Genomic DNA, 19042 nt, shown 5'->3' on the forward strand with positions numbered 1-19042 from the left:
GAATGTGTAAGTAAAAATACCTACATTTGTGCAAGATAACAATTGGAGCGACTTTAAAAACCTTCTAATTCCTTAAAACCAGCAGCTCATAGTTCACATACTGTGTTCTCATAGCAATATGATAGGATATTCAGACTGGCCAAGCTAAGTTTTATGTAATAGAAATGAATAAAGTATGCAATAAAAAGAATACAGGTTGCTATGGAGGGTCCTATCCCAGCCCCCACCACCCCACTACAACATTTTAACTTCATTTTTCCTGCATTTTCTTTGGTCACAGGAATCTTTAGCCTGGTTACCCTCAAATTACTTTCCATACCAGGTCCACTTTGGAGTGATAGGTTAAATCCATTGACTTCAGCGGGAGGTTATTTTTCAAGTGTTTCTCTCCCATGTCCCTCTCCCCATCCCATCCCAGGGAGAGGTGACTTAATCTCGGGCTAGAAAATAAAAATGGAACACTTTGCCTATTTTTTTAAAGATTTATTTTATTTATTTGAAAGAGTTATAGAGAGAGGTAGAGACAGAGAAGTCTTCTATCCACTGGTTCACTCCCCAGATGGCCGCAACAGCTGGAGCTGTGCCGATCCGAATCGAGGAGCTTTTTCTGGGTCTCCCACGTGGGTGCAGGGGCCCAAGGACTTGGGCCATCTTCTACTTCTATGCCAGACCACAGCAGAGAGCTGGATGGGAAGAGGAGCAGCTGGAACTAGAACTGGTGCCCATATGGGATGCCGGAGCTTCAGGCCAGGGCTTTAACCCGCTGTATCACTGCACCAGCCCCGCCTATTGTTACAGTTTTGTTTCTATATTTACTTTGCCCTTAATATTTCAGGATAAGATTGTAGTGAACTCTCTGAAACGGGAACTTCCTGCCTCAGTGTATTGACTACATAGGTTTACCTAAGCAAGCTCTTTCCTCCCTAAGAATGTTATTCTTTATAAAATTAAGGCTGACTGGGTTTAGTGGGAGATGAGGCCTAACCTTTCAAAGGTCAGATGTTCTTGTTATGCTGTTAAAAACTTAAGAAAAAGAATAGAATTGGTGATCCTCAAAATTATTCTTCTTAAGGCAAATGTGAGGTTTCTTCATATTGGCTTATCCATATTTCAAAGTTAAACCATTGGTGCCTGCGGTGTGGTGTGGGGGTGAGGCCACTGCTGCTTGCAACATCCGCTTCCCATAGTAGAGCTCCAGTTCAAGTCCACGCTGTTCGGCTTCAAGTCCAGCTTCCTGCTGACGCACCTGGAAAGGCACAGGAAGATGGTCCAAGTGCTTGGGCCCCTGCCACCTAGGTGGGAGACACCGGTGGAGTTCCCGGCTCCTGACTTCATCCTGGCTCAGCCCTGGCCATTGCTGCCACATAGGGGAGTGAACCAGCATGGATGATCAAGCCTGTTTTTCTCTCTCTCTCTCCCCCCACTTTCCACTCCCTCCTACCCTCCCTCCCTCTGTCTCATTCTGCCTTTCAAGTAATTCTTAAAAAAAAAAAAAAAAAAAAACTAAAGCATTTTTCAGTCATTGTCTCTAGAGAGGTGAGGGCTCCCATGAGGATATATTGAAACTGGGGGAACATGTATTGGTAGAAAATGGTTACCTTTAAGAAAATAAATTAACTGTGTGATACTGTGGCGGAATGAGAAGGTCATGCCAAGGTGGCCACTGGCAAGTGAGTGTCAGTTACTCAGGAATGGCTTTGAAACCCACCTGGCAACAGAGCCTGCCTGGCAACAGGCTGTGATTGGTTGGGGCATAGATCGCCCCTTGACCAGATTGGCTGGTCTTGGCTATATAAGATGTGGTTCCAACTGTAATAAATGAGTCTGCGGGCTGCTCGCCTCAAGCCTGCTTTCACCTGACTCCCGGGGTCTGTGTGGTGACTCCCGGGGTCTGTGTGGTGACTCCGCGCCTCTTGCCCCCACCACGCTGCTCCTCTCAGAAACGAATCCACTGCAACATTGTTGAGAAATCAATGGCAACATCTGGCCTGCCAACATGACTGAGAGAGACAGCCTGTTGGACACGGCAAGGTCCCCCCTGGATTTCGGCAAGAAGGCCCCTCGGTATTCTGTGTGCTGTTCGGTTCTGTGAGGGTGAGCACAGAACCCACTCCTACGCCCCTTTCCTTCTCCTTGTCCTCGGTCTAAGTGACCCCAGGTTAGGCACACACCGCCCAAAAGCGTATGCCGCTTCTCAGCTGCTCCTGTTACTTTGGGTTCGCCCGGCGAATTCACATAAGGACTGATCATCCCAGAATTCAGAACCAAGTCATCTTCCCTCACTCGAGAGAGGTGACGCTCCGGAGACACCGTGTGGGCATACGGCCTTGACCTAACGAATCAAGGAAGTCCCCCACTAAGCACAGGACATACTTACGATCTGATATACCACTATCTGTTTGTCTAACATAGGGAACCCCCTGCAGAATGCCATCAACAGCTGAGGTGCTAGGAATTTGCTTTGTTATGGCAGCAGTGCGTACGTGTCTTTCCTTTGGCTAGAGTTGGCATGCCGTGCCGCTCTTAAGCGCTCAGACATGGGAAAGATACCCCCCTCTCAGAATCCTGTGCAGATTATCAAAGATAGTGAATCTGTGAGTGATAAGAGCCTGACACTCCAGGTCCCTGTCTCACAGACAATGGTTGATAACTTAGGGAGAGAGAGCTGGGACAGTGAAAAAAACAATGTAGCAAACAAGGTAACAAACAAAGTAGCAATGCCTAGTCAGCCACCCCCCACATACCCGTGGGATGAACTAAGAGGACCTCTAGACAATAACCCATGCGAGGTCATCCCATCCGCACCCAGTGAGGATCCCCACATTTGTGGCAGTACTCGGACACCCCAGGCTCTCAGGGCAGCAGCTGGACCCCATCCCACCTGCACGTTTGCTGTTAATGTAGGAGCGGATGCAGAATTCAGGCCCTGGATTCCAACGCCTGTAAAAAGACTTCTATTAACCAAAGGTCGAGGATATGCTTGTGTCGAACAGCCCATTTGGGTACCAGCCAGAAACATCAAGCATGCAACTGACAGCCAACAAGAACCAGCTGAACAAGACTGAGAATCCGCCTTGTTAGCAGATACACCTGCCCTATTATCCTACCCTGAGAAACTGCCCATAGCCACATCTGTTACTGTTTTGTACCCCACTAGCTCTGGTCAGCCACTCAAATGGCCCATAGTCCGTGTGCAGTCATGCCATTCCTGATAACCATTATTCCTCAGTCCTACCCCTATCTGAGCAAGCAATCCTGTGGTCTCTCGATTTGAGCACTGGTTAGTCAATGACGGGTAAGATCCCCTGGGGGACAACCTAAGACAGGCAAAGCTGCGTATGGAGACCACATGGGAATGGGGTCAACAATGGTATGGCCAAGAATCATGCCTCTCATTGCTCAAAAATAAACGAAAAGGGTGGAATGAGAAGGCCATGCCAAGGTGGCCACTGGCAAGTGAGTGTCAGTTACTCAGGAATGGCTTTGAAACCCACCTGGCAACAGAGCCTGCCTGGCAACAGGCTGTGATTGGTTGGGGCATAGACCGCCCCTTGACCAGATTGGCTGATCTTGGCTATATAAGATATGGTTCCAACTGTAATAAACGAGTCTGCGGGCTGCTCGCCTCAAGCCTGCTTTCACCTGACTCCCGGGGTCTGTGTGGTGACTCCGCGCCTCTTGCCCCCACCATGCTGCTCCTCTCAGAAACGAATCCACTGCAACATTGTTGAGAAATCAGCGGCAACATGATACCTGCAGGTTACATTCGTATTCAGCTTTTTTACATCTTTCTAACTCCACTGTTTTGCCTTTTGCCTTCTTGACTCCAAGAATAAACGTGGGTTGGTGTTACTTAGGCTTGCATCAATGGAGGTAGCATTTGGCTGCCTCAACCCAGTACAGCCGTCTGTACCCACACGGGATTGGTTCGGAGACCACGTTGGGTAACGAGATTCTTAGATGCTTAAGTCCCTTAGATAAAATGGTGTAGTGTTTGCATATAACTTATAGACATCCTCCTCTGTATTTTTTTTTTTTTGAGATTTTATTTATTTGAGAGGCAAAGTTACAGAGAGAGAGAGAGAGAGAGAGAGAGAGAGGTCTTCCATCCACTGGTTCACTCTCCAGTTGGCCTCAATGGCTGGAGCTGCACCAATCTGAAGCCAGGAGCTTCTTCTGGGTCTCCCATGCGGGTGCAAGGGCCCGAGGACTTGGGCCATCTTCTGTTTTCCCAGGCCATAGCAGAGAGCTGGATCGAAAGAGGAGCAGCCAGGACTCAAATCGGCGCCCATATGGGATGCTGGCACTGCAGGCGGCGGCTTTACCTGCTATGCTGCAGTGCTGCCCCTAGACTCACTTTGTTTCTTCGAATCTGTTCTGTCTGCACTTGGTTGAACCCATCAGTGCAGGCCCCATAGGCATGGAGGGCTTACCGTGTGGGTTACTTTTCTCTGTCAAATCCGAAGAGAGAACCAGGGCTGACAGGGAGACCCCAGCCCTCCATCAGCATCCCCTCCTGGGCGCTGCTCTACAGCTCACATGCTGTGGTTCTGAGGGACCGCAGGGCTAGAGCTGCTGCTGGGTGGGAAATGGGAAACAGCCAAAGGCGTGAGTTGCTTGAGTCCTTTCTCTTGGGGCTGGGGGCTTCCTGTAGTTTACAGCCACCAGCATGTTCCAGGCCCCAGCTGTCACACGTGGGCACTCCGAGCTATAGGTATCCCAGCAAAGTAGGCTTTGTTGGTTGCTAATTGAAGTTATAATTGGTTTTGCTGAGTTACATTGGTTTTATTTATATGCTGACTTTATTGAGTTATAGTTCACATGTCACCCATATAAAGTATAAAATCCAGTGATTTTGGGGGGAACCGTCAGAGCTACAGCATCATCACTACAACCTGCTTTATTACTACTTCTGAAGAGACCCCATATCCATTGACAGTCGCTTCTGGTTCCCCTCCCATCCTCAGTCCTAGCAACTACTTTCTGTCTGTTGATTTATGTCTTCCGAGCCTGTCACAGAAATGCAATCATTCACGAGGTGGCCTTTTGTGTCTGGCTTCCTCCACTAGGCCTAGTATCTTCAGGCTCCTCCGTGTTGTAGATGTATCACTACTTTGAGCTGTGAAGCTTTGAAAAGTGCTCCATTGTGTGGATGAGCAACCATTCACTCACAAACTTCTGAGGAAGGTGAGTTGCTCACATTCTCGCCTTGAACCAAACAGGGCTTCTAGGGTAAGGAACGGCGGGCACTGGCTGTTGGTGGGCAGCTAGCAGTGGCCGGCCCTGTGCAGAAAGGGACTGGTATCTGGCCTCTTCCGCAGCAGCTCCAATGGTTCCAAAGTTCTGTGGGCTGTGAGGGGGGCAGTGCAGTGATGGTGGGGAGTCCTAGGAGATGTTGGGGGCACCCAGTCAACTTGCTGTTCTAGATCTGGGAGTGCCATTACTGGAGGAGAAAGCCTGGGAGGGAAGACTGCCCAAGCTGTCAGCCTTGAGCACGCCCAGAGAACCCTACTGTTCCATGGTGGTTGCTGTCACTTTGACCGGCAGCCCTACCGTCTCCTCCCAGTCTGAATTCTGCCACCACGTTACAGAGGCGGGCTTGCACCGACGCTATGCTGTCCTCCGCTTTGAGCATACGGTATCTATCCCTCAGTGCCTTTGCTCTCACTTCGTGATCAGCTGCAGCCTTTGGAGATAAGCCAGCTATATTTCTACATAGAGATCCTTCAACAGTTATCTAAACAGTTATCTAATGATGCATCATAAGAGTTTATTGGATGATCCATGCCTCTGTGTAGACAACACTGACATCACTGTGAGGCTTGAAGTCGCGTTCTTTACATGTGCAAAGCTCACTTTGGAAGTTGTCCGTGGGACAGGATGCTGTGCTGAGACTTGGGTAGATGCAAGGAGGAGGAGTCGTGGGCCCCAGCTCTGGGAAAGCACCAGAGTACACGCTCTGAGTAACGCGCCCGTGGCCTTGACTTGGCCAGAGTGTCTTCATCAGGAAGTGCGGTGCTGGAGATGTGTGTGTTCCAGTTCTGTGTTGGAATCTCCAGGCAGTGGCCCTCTGGCCTTTGCCCCCCCCCACACACACACTGCAGACAGCCTGGCTGAAGGGAAGGGGGCAGCTTGGTTGGACACAACAGCAGCCTTGCTCAACTCCGCAGACTGCTGTCTTGTGGGAAGTGCAACCCCAGGGCCTTCTCACCTCTTCTGGGAAGGCAGGAAAAGCAAGAGACGGGAGCTGGCACTGCCCGGCTCCGTGGAAAGCTGGCCTGGCTCCACCACGGGGCTGCCCCTTCTCCGCCCTGACCTCTCCCCATTCTTTAGCATCCCTTTGTGGCCGTCCTCACCGTCTGGCCCGAGTTCTCCTGTCCCTCGGGGAGGAACTTGGTTCCCTTTCCGCAGGATGCCCTCTGCAAGTGCGCTGGATCAACAGAAGCAGTAGAGCTGAGTCAGTGGCTTGGGTTTTGCAGCCGCCTTACACAGCATGGCGTTTTAGGGATGGAGGGGGTAGCTTGGTTTTCATTTTGGAGATGAGGAAACTGAGGCCATTGTCACTTCCTAGACACATCTCATGCCAGGGTGATCTAGGAGGTGGGCGTTCTTTGCTACAGGGGGGAGTTAACTCATCACTCACTAATACTCCCTGAGGGGGTGCTTGAACACATAGTTATCGAGTGGGTGAAAGTTGATTTGATTTGCTTAGGCCAGGGAGTGGTTTGATGCTATGGGGCGTAGCAGTCCTGGCAGGGAAGGGTGGGAGGAGAGAAGCGAGAGGATGGCAGTTGTTCCAAGAGCCCTGATGTCCTAAGACGCTCGCGCTTGTTCCAGAGGGTGGTAGAGACCTCAGGGGGCTTTTATTGGGAGGGGATGCGGACACATGTGCACAGTGATGTCAGTGGTGGCTGCTCATTCTGCACTGGCCACTGACCTACCTCATGCCTTGATGTGCATTATCTCTCATAATCATAAGAAATGGAGTGAGGTCGCACAGGCAGGCTGCCCAGAGCCCAGCGAAAGATGAGGGGTAGAGGTGTGGAGTGGGCAGGGCTTTCAGGGACCACACTTGGTGGTCCTACCACATGTCAGGGCGTGAGTGACAGGGCTGTTGGCTGAGGGGGAGGGGCCAGCCCCGGGGGCTGTCAGGATCCTAAGCTTTTTTTTTTTTTTTTTTTTTTTTGACAGGCAGAGTGGACAGTGAGAGCGACAGAGAGAAAGGTCTTCCTTTGCTGTTGGTTCACCCTTCAATGGCCGCCGTGGCCGGCGCGCTGATCAAAGGCAGGAGCCAGGTACTTCTCCTGGTCTCCCATGGGGTGCAGGGCCCAAGGACTTGGGCCATCCTGCACTGCACTCCCGGGCCACAGCAGAGAGCTGGCCTGGAAGAGGGGCAACCGGGACAGAATCTGGTGCCCCCACCGGGACTAGAACCTGGGGTGCCGGCGCCGCTAGGTGGAGGATTAGCCTAGTGAGCCGCGGCGCCGGCCAGGATCCTAAGCTTTGCAGCCTTCACTGAGAGGGGAGCAGCCTGAGAACCAGTGAAAGTGGGACTGAGCTGGGGATGGCGACAAGGAACTTAGAGTAAGTGGTTCCTGGTTAGCTATGGCGTTTTCCCAGTAGAATCTGCTGTTGCAGAGTGGGCTACATTTCCCCCTCCTACTGTAGTCCAAAGGGGGGAGGGCGGCTCGGGCTAGGGGCTGGTTCACTTTCCACAGCGTGTCTGTCCCATCCTGTGGGAGAGTCTACACCACTCCAGCACCCCAGCTTCCAGAAGAGTGCAAGAGCAGAAGTGAAAAGCAGATGGTTCCCTTTCAGGAATGTGATGGGGAAGTTGTACTCATCCCATTTGCACCTCCTGGTGGCCAGGCGCAGGCTCCTGGCTCCGGGAGCACCTGGGAGATGGGTCTAGCAGGGCAGCCGTGTTCCTGAGGAAGAGGGGAATAGATTAGGGGGCTGCCCGTTGCCCGCCACGGAAGAGAAGGCTGCTGGGGGGAAGGGCGGTAGTGGAGGATGAGTTTTGTGGACAGTGAGTGCTGCAGTGTGGGAGAGTTTGGGGTGTCGGTGAGATGGAGTTCAGGTCGGTTCAGGTATCTCCTCCTGGAGCTCCAGCTGAGCAGGGTCGCCATGCCAGGATACCAAGAACCCAGAAGCCTGGAGCCTGGGAGGCTGCAGCACAGACGTGGGGCCGAGGGAGACAGTTTGTGGCTGGAGCAGGAAGTGGATTGAAGTCTGTAAGAGGTGGCTTAGCTCTGGGAGATGGCGGATCCCCAGGGAGCCGTGTTTGGAAGTGCCTTGGTGGGGTGGAGGGTTCCAGAGCTGTGGCCGTCTCGGAGCACGTTGGGTGCCCTGCACAGGGGTCAGACAGCACCGCCCGGCTTCTTCCTTTTGCTGAAGTGCGCACATGGTCCGTTTGGGCCCTTCTGACTGTCTCACTCCGCACTCTACAGGGCTGCTGCTACCTGCTGCTTGCTTCGCTTATTTTCATGTGAGATTCCCACAAAGACCATCTGCTGGCTTTGCTCATCTTCTCACGCTGGACCGGGGCTGGCCTGTGTCAGCGCGCATCCGCCGAGCACGCATGCGCGGAGGGCAAAGTAGGCAGGTGGGACGCTCGCCCAGCCACTCCCACTGCTGCGACAGTGGGTACAGAGGCCTGGGCAAGAATTCAGCTCCATGGGGCTTCATCTTCCTTCCAGGCCGTGGGCATAGGAAGGGTTTCTGGGGACACGAACGTTGGCTCGGAAACACTTCAGGATTTTTGGCACCCAAAGGGCTCCATCCAGCTGCTTGAGGATTCCCTCGCCATTCCGTTCGTCCCACTAGAATCTCTGGGAAGCTCTGCAAGCCCCTGGCAGGAGAGGCCGAGGAGGCCACCCTGTCCGCACAGTGGCTGGGGCACCCGGCCAGCCAGCTATGGTGCAGTGTAGGAGGGAGGGGCGACTTAAGCTGTGGCGGCCCCCAAGGTTCCAGCCCCAGAGAGGCTCCCTAGGGGAGGGAGTGCTCCGGAGCTGGTGTGTGCACCAGCGGGCCGTGTGCAGCTCATCTGATCGGCCACCTCCTCTTTCTGGTCAGCCCCAGTGGAGTGGTGAGGGACAGCATCTCTGAACCGTGTGCCACTTGCGTTGTGCACACCCTGGGTGCCGGCCTCACCCAGTGAGGAAATCCCTGGCGGCCTCACCGGCAGCCGGCCTTCCTCCCTCAGCCCTGCCTTCCCTGTTTTCACTGAAACTCCTAATGGCAAACCCAGGGCCTTCTACCCATGGATCTGTTTTGTGGGAAACAAAAACCGCTTCCCAGAGAGGAAGCCCCAGATGCTTCTCTTGCGGGGAACTGCACGCTGTTGGGTTCAGGGGAGTCTCTTCCCAGGTTGTTGAGGGGGTCTGTCAAGGTTGCAAGGTGAACCCCCGGTGGTCCCACGGCCTGGCTGGACCTCCCCCTGCATCGCTGGCGCTGGGCCCTGACTCTGGAACTCCCTGCTGAGACTGCACGCGAGAAGGGGCCGCGTGCCCTCGGGGCCCCAGGAAGCAGGCGGCTGCTCCCCTCTGAGGGTTCCGAGGCCTGCAGGGTGCCTTTCCTCCAGGTCTCCCGTTCAGAGGACGGCATTCTGTGTCACTCGCTGCAGAGACCAGCGTGGCGCCTCTCCCATGCCATACTCAATCCACGACCTCAAAGCCTGCCTCTACATCTCGCTCCACACTTCATCAGTCCAGCCTCCCTGGGGGTGGCGCCTCCCAGGCCCCTGGCCCATCTGGGCCATCACCGTGGACACACCCAGCATGGCTGGTTTCTCCAGCACACAAAGACCCCAAGTCCAGGCAGGGAAGCCAGAAGGAATTGCCCTGTGTGCTGCACCCCTGCATCCTGGAGTTGGGGGGTGAGGGGAAAAAGGCTTGGGAAACAAGGCGAGGCCAGAGGGGCCGCAGCAGACAGAAGGACCAGGGCTGGCAGTGTTCCCAGAGGGGAGAGCCGGGAAGTCACAAGGAGGCACCACGGGCTCCCTGTCCAAGCAGCAGGCCAGCCAGGGGCCCTCTTGGTGCTGTGGTCTGTGCAGTTGGCCTCCCAGATTCTCATCACTGTCCTCTCCCTCATCCTTTCCCTCTCTGACCCCACTTATTTGAAAGTCAGAGAGAGAAGGAGCAAGAGAGAGAGAGAGAGAGAGAGGTCTTCCACCTGCTGGTTCACTCCCCAATTGGCCACAAGGGCCACAGCTGCACCGATCCAAAGCCAGGAGCTAGGAGCTTCCTCTGGGTCTCCCATGCAGGTGTAAGAGCCCAAGGACTTGGGCCATCTTCTACTGCTTTCTCAGGCCATAGCAGAGAGCTGGATCAGAAGTGGAACAGCTGGGACTCGAACCGGCGTCCACATGGGATGCCGGCCCTGCTGGCGGTGGCTTTACCTGCTACAGCACAGCGCCAGCCCCCCCTCCCCTGACTCCCTTTAACCACATCTCTCTCAGCCCAGGTCCGCAGCAGCCCTTTCTTGCACAGTGCTTTCTCACCTCCCTGTTCTCGAAACCACCTCTGTCCCCTCTGACCTTGGCTCCCCAGAGGTCTTGCGTGCTCTGATTTCAGTCTCCTGTCACTGCCTCTGTGTCTGTAGAGCCAGGCCTCCAGCCCCTTGCCCCCCGGCTCTCCTGGACCTGACTCCAGAGCCCGTCCTCCCTGGGGCTGCTGTGTCAGCCCTGGGCTAGACTTCAGCACCCCTCCCAGGCCAGCGCTGTGGCCTAGTGGGTAAAGCCATTGCCTGCAGTGCTGGCATCCCATATGGGTGCCGGTTTGAATCCCGGCTGCTTCACTTCCGATCCAGTTCCCTGTTAATGCGCCTGGGAGAAAGCAACAGAAGATGGCCCAAGTGCTTGGGCCCCTGTACCCATGTGGGAGACCCAGAGGAAGCTTCTGGCTCCTGGCTTTGGATCAGCCCAGCTCCAGCCGTTGCGGCCATCTGGGGAGTGAACCAGTGCCTCTCTACCTCTGCCTTTCTTTTTTTTTTTTTTTTTTTAACTTTTATTTAATGAATATAAATTTCCAAAGTACAGCTTATAGATTACAATGGCTTCCCCCCATAACGTCCCTCCCACCCGCAACCCTCCCCTTTCCCACTCCCTCTCCCCTTCCATTCACATCAAGATTCATTTTTGATTCTCTTTATATACAGAAGATCAGTTTAGCATACATTAAGTAAAAATTTCAACAGTTTGCTCCCACACAGAAACATAAAGTGAAAAATACTGTTTGAGTACTAGTTATAGCATTAAATCTCAATGTACAGCACACTAAGGCCAAAGATCCTACATGAGGAGTAAGTGCACAGTGATTCCTGTTGTTGACTTAACAAATTGACACTCTTGTTTATGGCATCAGTAATCACCCTAGGCTCTTGTCATGAGCTGCCAAGGCTATGGAAGCCCCCTGAGTTCACTGACTCTGATCATATTTAGACAAGGTCGTAGTCAAAGTGGAAGTTCTCTCCTCCCTTCAGAGAAAGGTACCTCCTTCTTTGATGACCCGTTCTTTCCACTGGGATCTCACTCGCGGAGATCTTTCATTTAGGTTTTTTTTTTTTCCCCCAGAGTGTCTTGGCTTCCCATGCCTGAAATACTCTCATGGGCTTTTCAGCCGGATTCGCATGCCTTAAGGGCTGATTCTGAGGCTAGAGTGCTGTTAGGACATCTGCCATTCTATGGGTGTGCTGTGTATCTCACTTCCCATGTTGGATTGTTCTCTCCCTTTTTGATTCTATCAGCTAGTATTTGCAGACACTAGTCTTGTTTATGTGATCCCTTTGGTTCTTAGTCCTATCATTATGATCAATTGTGAACAGAAATTGATCACTGGGACTAGTGAGATGGCATTGGTACATGCCACCTCGATGGGATTGAATTGGAATCCCCTGGTATGTTTCTAACTCTACCGTTTGAGGTAAGTCAGCTTGTACCTCTGCCTTTCAAATAAATTAATTAATTATAACAAAAATCCCTTGTTTCTCACCTTCTGCGCAGACTTGCATCTCTCCTCCGCAGCGTAGGAGGTTCCTACCCCAGGCTTCCCCTTGCACGTTCGTCCCTCGGGGATTCCATCTGTGTGCAGACACACTCTGAGAGCAGCATCCCTGACTGGGGTCTCTGGTTCAAGAACCCAGGCACCTCCCCAGAGGTTGCACAGCCTCCGCCCGGCACAGCCAACATGAGACTCATCCTCTCCCTCTGCCACGGCCACCCCAGGAGCCCCCTTCCCTGCTTGTGCCGTGGTTCTCCCGGGCCATCTGAGCAGCCTGCTCCAGCCTGCATCCTCCTGAGTGCCTGCAGGGTGGGTGGGGCCCGCCTCTCCCTTCCTCCCCTCCTCCCTTCCTCCCTTCCTTCACCCCAGTGTTGACTATAATATGCCGTTTGGGCCTCCTGTCCCCGTTCTCTTCCCCATGCTGCCCTGGCTGCCAGCGTCACCTTCATCTTCCTTTTTGGGAATATCCTGCAAGCACTTACTTCAAGCATTCTGAAAAGTTATCCTGAGAACTATTCCCCTCCCCCAAACGTGGCTGCGCAGCGGCCAGTGCTGGCAGCCAGGTGTGTTCTGGTCTACTCCGTTAGCAGCTCCCCAAGCCCAGAAGGGCCCCTCGCCCCTCCCCTGCAGCTTCCTCCAGCTCTTGGGGTTTGTTGAATATGAAGATTTCCTGCAGCGAGAGAGTAGTTCTGCTGACCGAATAAAGGTGAGCCTACCACTTCCCGCAGAGAAACAGACACATATGGAATTCATTATTCCAAGGCTTCCTACTGGCAGGAAAAATCGCACTCAATTCAGAAGGCTTGGAGAAAGGTATACCGGAGAGACGGGGCTGGTTTCACAGGCACGCTCCTGACGGGCACAGGAGAGGGCACGGCTCCTCACTATTGGCCTGCCGGGTGGGACGCCGTGTGCTGAGCCCTCACCCCCCTCCATGGAATGCTCGTCCCAGCACTGGGGCCCCGCGTCATGGCACGGGGCCTGGCTCCACATGTTCGTTTATTTACTAAGCCGACATTTATGCAGGTACATGATCCAAGTCAATGCCAATGGCCCTGACCTCTGGACCCAGGCCTGAGACCACAGGGCGCCTGCCAGGGTTGGGCTGCAGCCTGTGGCCATGAGCCACTAAGGAAATGACCCATGACCTGGATAGCACCGACTCCCCGCTCCAGTTCCCAGGCACAAACATCACCTAGACAGTCCTCACAGAGGGCTGATGCCATTGGCTGATCTATGAAAGGGAGCCCCCCCGCCAACTGCCAAAGTGGCTTCATGACAAATCGCCACTCAGCCTCCTGTCGCATCCTAGGAATTAGATGCCTTAATGATTTTTAGATTAAACAAATTTGCAGTGAAATCAGGAAGTACACAGCACGTTTGTTATAGATAGATTTCCTAAGCTAGGCTCCAGCACCAGGAAGTTGCTATGAAGTTGTTTTTGAAGATCTACGGAAGATGTACTTTGTAATTAGTGTACTCGCCACAATAAGCATTTGATTCACTTCCTGTCTGGGACATAATGCCAAACTGTACAGGAGCAGTGTCTTGCAGGATGAATGCCTACCTATAAAAGAAAAATACTTCTTGAGGGCTAAAACTTATATCGCCTCTGCCTATGTTTCATGTCTTTTAGTCTCTTTTTTCTCCCCAAGGTTTATTTGAGAGGCAGAATCACAGAGAGCAAGAGACAGAGAGCGAGCGAGTGCGCTTCTGTCTGCCGATTCTGCCCCAAATGGCTGCAATGGCTGGGGTTGGGCCAGACCCAATGCCATCTGGGTCTTCCACATGAATTTCAGGAGCTGAAGCACTTGGGCTCTCAGCTGCTGCCTTCTCAGGCACATTAGCAGGGAGCTGGATTGGAAGTGGAGCAGCTGGGACTGGAACCGGTGCTCTGATCCTGATGTTGCAAGCGCTGGCTAAACCTGCTGTGCCCTCACACTGGTCTCTCTTAACCTTCTTTTAATATTGTAAATGAGGCCCATCCAAAATCCACTGCCAGCTTCACATGAAGTAGAAGGAAAACAGGTAAAACACTGCCATCAAAGCCAGGACGTGGCCTGGACGCCACACTCCACCTGCTGTTCCACGTTGCCTCATTGATTATCCTACCTACGTGAGCATGGAACGATAGGGTGGTGGGCACAAAAACCACTTACAGATGAGCCCCTCATGTGCTTGGAAAGCACTGAGGATCCCCCTCCCCCAAAAATACCCTTTTAGAATTATTTTTTAAGTCTTACTATTCCTTACGTATAAAGCCATCCGGAAGAAACAAATTCATGAACGTGCAAGATGTGACTTACCAAACTTTATGGAACTTCCTGAAGCTATTGCAAAGCAGCCCGGGGTAAATGGAGATGTTGACCACATTCCTGGCTGCAAAGAGCCAAAATTGTAAACATAGCAGTTCTTCCCAAGTGAATAACATCCCCTGCTCCAGTGTGATAGATTCCTAGCGAGTCTGAGGCCGGTCACCACATGTCCAAAGAATGTTCCATTTCTAGAACATGAGGAAAGGGCAAGGAAGAAGGTGGTTGGAAGGGCTTCTTCAGGGATAGCCTTGCTCTGAATCCCGCCCACCTGCTACATGACAGCTCAGGAGGGTGGAGGCCAGTGAGCAAGAGCGAGGAGGAGGGGCAGAGAGGAGGACAGAGGCTGAGCCGCCCTCCAAGCCGAGTCCCCTCCCTCTCTGCCCTCCTTTGCTCCTGCTGGCCCTTAGGAGGAGCAGGGAGCAGCTGAGCCCGTGCACGTGGCCCTGCGCACTCGCATTTTCTTTTTTAGATTTATTTATTTATTTATTTGTTTATTTGAGAGGTAGAGTTACAGACAGTGAGAGGGAGAGACAGATAGGTCTTCCTTCCTTTGGTTCACTCCCCAATGGCTGCAATGCCCAGAGCTGCACTGATCCAAAGCCAGGAGCCAGGAGCCTCCCCCAGGTCTCCCACATGGGTGCAGGGGCCCAAGGACTTGGGCCATCTTCTACTGCTTTCCCAGGCCATAGCAGAGAGCTGGATCAGAAGAGGAGCAGCCAGGACTAGAACCGATGCCCATATGGGATGCCAGCGCTTCAGGCCTGGCGTTAACCTGCCACAGCGCCCGCCCCCACACTCACATTTTCGTGAAGCCGTGGTCCTGGTGGGTCGCCCTTCACCTTGTCGGCAAACCTGCTCTGCCTCTGCATCTCTGCCTCCTCGCCGGCCTCTTCCCTTTTCCTGCCTTCATTCCTGATCGCTTCCCCTCCTCGTCTCTTGCACCGAAATAACAGCAGCCTCGCGTTGTGAGTTCTCATCGGCGTCTAGGAAGGGCCAGCCCCTCCCTCCCTCCCACCCTGCCTCCCTACCTCTGACTCAGCAAACGCCACTGGCGACGTGCTGGTGGCCCTGAAACCACGGTGAGATCCTCACTCCGGCACCCTGTGGCAGAGCAGCGCGCAGCGGGGGCCTGGGAAAGGGCCTGGGAGAGGCCTGGGGCAGAGAGCGCGCTGTGTGCAAGGCCGCATGCTCTTCTACACCTGGGCCTTGTGAATGAAGCAGCAGTGCAGCGGGTGAGCCCTTCAGTTTGAAGATTAGGGAATCCCAGGCTCCCTTCCGCAAACAGGCCCAGAGCTCCCTGATTGGTCCGGAGCCCAGGAGACGCCCACTGGAGGAGACCTGGACCAACTGCTGGCCCCACAGGCTGGGCGCTGGAGGGTGGGAAGATCTAACCCTGCAGTTTGGCGTTTGAATTTTGCACTGGAAGCCCATCTTCCTTACAGGCTGTTGCTGCTGCTGCTGCTGCTTTTTTTTTTTTTTTTTTTTTTTTAAGATTTTTTTTTTTTTATGTTTAGTTGAAAGAGTTACAGAGAAAGGTAGAACCAGAGAGAAAGAGGTCTTCCATTCTGCTGGTTCAGTCCCCAAATGATCACAATAGCCAGAGCTGAGCTGATCCGAAGTCAGGAGCCAGGAGCTTCTTCCCGGTCTCCCACACAGATGCAGAGACTCAAGCACTTGGGCCATCTTCTACTGGTTTCCCAGGCCACAGCAGAGAGCTGGATCGGAAGAGAAGGAGCTGGGACTCGAACCGGTGCCCATATGGGATGCCGGCATTGCATGCTGGGGCTTTAACCTGCTGCACCACAGGGCCAGCCCCCTTACAGGATTCTTGAAACTAAGCTTCTGAAAAAGTGGATGCCAAGCATCGCTCCTTCTATTCTGAGAGTGGTTGCAAAGCCACAGGAGCTGACCTGCGGGAGCGTTCACCAAGGGCAGGGGCAGTGCAGTCTGCTATGTCTCCACAGTCCCCTGGTTCAAAGTCGGGGTAAATCAATCACAGGGTGCGGCACGCCGAGAACAGCATCAGAACGTGGAGCATCTTGGCTCTCCCTTGCACAACTCGGACGACATGGCGTGATCACCCAGGATTAGCTTTACTGGGGTGGAGTGGGAGTTTTGATGGAGACAGAGCTACCCCTCGGCACTGCCAGGGCCCAGCCACAGCCTGAAGAGGACAGCTCTTCACACAGCTCCTGTGTTGGCTGTGTACTTGGCCATGGGGGCGGCTGGAGGCCTTGGAAGGAGGCTGGGTGGGAGGGACACAGATGGATGGCAACTTCCTGCTGGCTTGGGGACTTCGGACAAAATCACATGAGCACCCTGAGTGTCCCGCTGGGAGGACAGTCATGCTAATCCCGTGGATTATGGGTGAGATTCAGTGTGGTGGGGACAGCACTGTCATATGCTAGAAGATGGGGAGGTGCCTCCTAAGGGTCCCTGGCGAGGGTTCTGCAGGCCTCCTGCTGTGTCCCAGAGCAAGGTTGCTTTGACTTTACTTCTGCTAACATAAGGGGTCACATGGCTCCACTCGCCTCCCAGATCTGGAGCAGAAACTGATGACAAAAGTAGCCTGGGACCGGTGGCCCAGAGGTTAAGCCACCACTTGGGACATGCACATCCCATATCGTCAGTATCGATGGAAGTCACTGCTGCTCCACTTCCAATCCAGCCTCCTGCTAATGCACCTGAGATGACAGCGGATGATGGCCCAAGTGCTTGGTTTCCTGCCACGCCCGTGGGGGACACGGATGGAGCTCCAGGCTCCTGGCTTTGACCTGGTCCAGCCCTGGCTGTTGCAGCCATCTGGAGAAGAGTGAAGCAGCAGATGGAAGATTATCTTTCTCTTTCTCTCTCATCACTCTGCCTTTCAAATAAATCTTAAAAAAAAAAAAAAAAAAAAAAAAAAAAAAAAAGATGCGCCCTGGACACAGCTGGGGCCCACTGTGTGGACAGACCAGCCCAGAAAGCTGAGTGATGGGAGGGCCCTGGAAAACCCTTGTTGCTGGCATCCATTGCTACAGCCTAGAAGAAGAGAGGTGGGAAAGTGAGAGTGTCCACGTCTTGCCCAAGATGTGGCACAGGTGCCCAGATGGGCAGATCAGTGAGGTTTCCTGGGGCGGCGTGTCCAGGCCTTGCATGTTGGTGCAGTTTCCTTTCCTGTCCACTCAGGACCCCCAGCCCTCCCAAGAGCTGGTGCAGCCTGGAATCTGTTGTCCCAAGCTGGCTCAGAGTCTGCTGCTGCCTTTGACTCCAGTGGTGCGTGCTCCCACGAGAGGCAGCCAGGCTGCCCACGAGCCAGGAGGGCTGAGCTAGGCTCTGGGAGCCGCGCTGTTCAGCATGAGGGTGTTCTGGTGCAGGATAGTGGCCATGTGGGGCAGGGCCCAGTCAGGCCCTAGAACCTCACATTGGCTTCTTCCCTAGCTGCTTGAACTGTGAAGCCTGCAACCCATGGTGGAGAGGCACCTGATAAATTTACTTCTGCCCCAGGCAAGTGCCCCAGGAGCCCTGGGCAGAGGGGCCCTTTCTCTCCAGATCCTTCTGCCAGACTTCCGGCTGGGTTGGCTTCTCTGTTGTGGGACACTGCAGATTAGGGAGCTATGGACCGTGCAAGCAGAGGGGTACTGCAAGGAGCTGGGTGCTGTGTGAGTGCCGACAGGGGGCCGAGTGAGCGGGGGGGGGGGGGGAGGCAGGCGGAGGGAGAGTCTGCCGGACGTGGAATTGATTGGATGAGGCAGGAGAGGGGGTGAGTTTTGGAAAACCCCTTTTACTATTGCCCAGAGGATTTCCATGGAAATCCTGAAAACATTACATGTCAGTCTCACTTTCATGTTCTTCCAAGACCCGATAGCAACCGCCAACTTTGCAACGCACAACTCACCTCTCTACTTGGAACCCAATCTCCCAGCGAGTGCTTGGTCCCCCTGCACAGCTTGGCACAGGTCTCTGTCCCAACTTGCGGGGCCTCGGCGGACCCAGCCACGTTCTTTCTACCAGGAGTACGGACTTTACTGTTAATGTCACTGCTCCAGCCACCATCACCACCAACCACCTGTCCCCTGCGACCCACTGTCAGCAGCATCATTGTTTCCTCCATGAACACCATCAACCATTATCATGGTCATTTCCACTGACCACTGACCATCATACCACCACCCTCCCTCTGCCCCTCTCCCTACCATCCTTGGGTCCTCCTCCACACACCCTGTCTGTACCTTTGCAAACAGCATCTCCATTGGCAGTTCTCTCTCATTGCCTCTTCTAGAATCCTCTGCCACCTGTTTGTTCAGGTGGCTGCCAGGAAGCCTACCTTGGTGCTATGCTTCCAAAAGTGGGATTTACCCCCAACGCCACCACTTCCAGGAAGACAGGCAAATGTTCCCGATGCGTGTCAGCTTGCCGTCTGATTGGATTAAAAACAAAAGGACTGGTTCACTGATCTCCTTAATGGCCTGAGCTCCCCTAGAAAGAGCCAGGGCCAGCCCTCCCCGGGATATTGCGATCAGCAGCAGTGATTAATCCAGCATGCACTTAGAGCAAGGGTTTCGCCTGGAGAATGAGTTGCTTTAGCCAGCTCTAGAAGCCCGCCTCGTCCCACCTGCTGTGCCTGGGAGGGGTTCAGTGGTGTCAGAGCCAAGGGAATTTCCATGTTCTTCAGGAGGCTATGGCAAGACAGCCAGGGGGAGGGCGCTTCAGGGCAGTGCGCCTCGGCCTTCAGATGTTGCTTCCAGG

The 19042-nt window shown here is 53.7% G+C and overlaps 1 long non-coding RNA gene across 7 annotated transcripts; it reads right to left on the bottom strand.

Moving 5' to 3' along the window:
* Positions 1 to 550: 550 nt before the first annotated feature.
* On the bottom strand, positions 551 to 18779 carry LOC138849390 (uncharacterized). Of its 7 annotated transcripts, none has more exons than XR_011388203.1 (8): positions 18526 to 18779; positions 18192 to 18300; positions 15343 to 15466; positions 15115 to 15249; positions 14306 to 14502; positions 11991 to 12079; positions 7856 to 7928; positions 6203 to 6430 (listed from the first exon to the last, which is right to left on the bottom strand). It is a non-coding gene; the product is annotated as an uncharacterized lncRNA (long non-coding RNA). The 7 variants fall into 7 exon arrangements; XR_011388202.1 differs by having other exon boundaries at positions 15343 to 15519; XR_011388204.1 differs by lacking the exon at positions 18192 to 18300 and having other exon boundaries at positions 15343 to 15519.
* Positions 18780 to 19042: the final 263 nt, after the last annotated feature.

Source organism: Oryctolagus cuniculus, chromosome 4, assembly GCF_964237555.1.
Source record: "Oryctolagus cuniculus chromosome 4, mOryCun1.1, whole genome shotgun sequence".
Lineage (NCBI taxonomy): Eukaryota > Metazoa > Chordata > Mammalia > Lagomorpha > Leporidae > Oryctolagus > Oryctolagus cuniculus.